The sequence below is a fragment of the Sinocyclocheilus rhinocerous genome, unplaced genomic scaffold (assembly GCF_001515625.1).
Source record: "Sinocyclocheilus rhinocerous isolate Xijiao unplaced genomic scaffold, SAMN03320098_v1.1 scaffold244, whole genome shotgun sequence".
In the NCBI taxonomy this organism is placed as follows: domain Eukaryota; kingdom Metazoa; phylum Chordata; class Actinopteri; order Cypriniformes; family Cyprinidae; genus Sinocyclocheilus; species Sinocyclocheilus rhinocerous.
In genome coordinates, this window is record NW_015657959.1 from 49,681 (window position 1) to 52,318 (window position 2,638).

General features: G+C 36.5%; 1 protein-coding gene across 1 annotated transcript in view; it reads left to right on the plus strand.

The window, feature by feature from the left end:
* Positions 1-961: 961 nt before the first annotated feature.
* LOC107721675 (tyrosine-protein kinase CSK-like) overlaps positions 962-2,638 on the plus strand; it is a 53,387-nt gene continuing 51,710 nt past the window's right edge. Inside the window, exons 1-2 of the mRNA XM_016529811.1 lie at positions 962-1,033; positions 1,966-2,074. The gene's annotated coding sequence lies outside the window, so the exon portion shown is untranslated. The remainder of the gene's footprint in view (positions 1,034-1,965; positions 2,075-2,638) is intronic.

Below are 2,638 nucleotides of genomic sequence, written 5' to 3' on the forward strand. Positions count from 1 at the left end.
CACATTTAAAAAAAAAAAAAAAAAAAAAGCATGGAATTGTCAATGTATGGTGTTTAAAAAAGGTAAAACCACACAATTTTGTTGTTTTTGTGAAATACGTTCAACTTTTTCTGTTAAAGGGGTCATATGATGCGATTTAAATTTTTCCTTTCTCTTTGGAGTCAACATCATATGACCCCTTTAAAGTAGGGGAATGTTTCTCATCTTGTGCTCAAATCTCTTATGGTGTTCCACAGGGTTCTATTTTGGTTCCTCTTCTTTTTGCATTAAATATGATTCCTCTTGGTCCTATTATACAGAGACACAACTTATCTTATCATTTCTACACTGATGACACTCAGCTCTATCTTCCTGTTAAAGATAACGGCGGTTCTTTTTCCAGTTAGTTTGAATTTGTCTGCATGACATAAAATGTTGGATGGACATGAATGTTTTACAGCTAAACAATGACATAGCTAAAATATTAATCTTTGGCCCATCAGTTCTGTTTCTCATCCTGTATATACTGCTTTAACACCCCTTCGATCATCAGTTAGGGTTGAATCTAAACTCCGCAGGTCTCCGGCCCTCCAGGAATTGAGTTTGAGACCCCTGATCTAGTCAATTACTACTCTCAGTGCCTTTCGTTTTGACCGGGCTTTCTCAATGGCTGCTTCTATAGTCTTCCTCTCTATATTAGATCTGCTCCTTCTAGTTCTATGTTCAATTCCTCTTTGAAGACCTATTTTTATTATTTGCATTTAATTCTTCCTGAGGGTGTAACATTTTCATTTGCACATTTGTGTTTTGTATATTGTCTAGTCTTTTATTTTGTTTTAATTCTGTTTTATATTTCCTGTACCGCAATTTGGTTTCAACATCTGATGTTTTTACATGTGCTTTATTATAAATCAATTAAACTAAACTTTATTCCAGCAGAAGTGTCGCTCGCCGGGCGTGACGTCATCGACGCGCGACAGCACTTGACAGCAAACAAACAAACAAACAAACACACGCAGTAGTTTCGAGTTGACAGAAAACTCACTCACATCAGGTAAGCGACTGGTTGTTTTATTTTAGGATGATTTATCGGTAATTTGAGGAGACCAGCATGAGATGATAAACACGAAAACGCTAGTTTCTGTTTGGCATTTACCTGATGAATTACACAATCACTCACTATTACTTTACAATCACAGTAAAGTGCCGGTTTTTGTTTTGTTTTGTGTTTATAGACGTACCACGGTACAGTGATATCATACTATGGTACTTGGAAATATATTTACATGGAACTCCTTCCATGTACTTCCAAGAATACCATGGTACTTTTTTTGTAAGTGACACAGTAATTCTTTAAAGCAGGGTTTTTTCAAACTGAAAAAGAAAAAAACAAATATATAATAAAATAAAAGTTAGCTAAAATAAAATTATGCAAATTAAGTTAGCCATAAAAATTAGGTTAAAATAAATCATACAAATTAGATTAAAATAAATAAGTTAACAATAAAAATAGATTTAGATAAATAAATAATACATTTAACAGTACAGTACTAGATTGTGTAGCCAAAAACCTAATGTACCTTAATAGATTATACTATAATATTTTCCAAATAAAATGTTAAAATCGTATAGTATATAGTATATAAATTTACATTAGTATAAACTGGGTTTTTATACATGAAAATGTACATTTTATGATGGGATCCCTCACATGAGGAGGATCATATTTGGGGTTTTGTTGATCTATAGGATTGAAAATCCCTGCTTTAAAGTGCCTAAAATATCATGTGAATACTTTGAAATCTTGATATTGTTATCACGGTATGATATAGTATGGTCATACTGTCACCATACACTCATGATGATGATGATGTCACTTCCTGTGGCTGCAGATGGTGTGTATCAGGTTTGCAGAAAAGACATCCAGCTAGTTATCATCTAAATGAATTGACTGCGAGTATTATAAATTCTCCCTCATTCACACAGTGAGATGGACATGGTGGAGCGATGAGGTCTGGCCCCACATCTTCATCATCCTCCTCATCACATGACAGAAACTGCAGTCGCAGGAGTCCTGTCTCGCTCCTGCGCAAAGGTGAGGAATCCTCAGGACATTTAGACACTCGTTTCTCATGTAAAATAGAGCGATTAATGCACGCTTCAGTTGTGATAGATATAGTTCATCATCATTGTGGGTTTGTGAAAGTTCGTCAGCAGATGCACCTTGTATTAAAGGGATAGTTGACCCAAAAATTCTGATGACAAAGGTTTTGTTCATACTAGAGCCCGACCGATATATCGTTTAGCCGATATTATCGGCCGATATGAGCCTGTCGCCGATATATCGGTATCGGCGAATATGCCGCCGATATGAAATTTTTTTTACAGAACATATAACGCAGATTAAATGCTTCTGAATGGTATAATTAATTAGTTTGTCCAGCAGAGCGCGCTCCATTGTTTGCTACTGGCGACCTGGATGAAACGCTTTAAAGCCTAAGTCTATGGAAAACCATTGAAACTTTGAACGGCCATATCTCCGTAACGGCGCGGCGAATCCGCACCAAATTCGGGGGATCCCTTCAGCTCGAGGAACCCTCTCGAACGCTAATTGAGCGTACGTCTCGAGGCCCTCTTTCGAATGAGACCACCCCTGCGT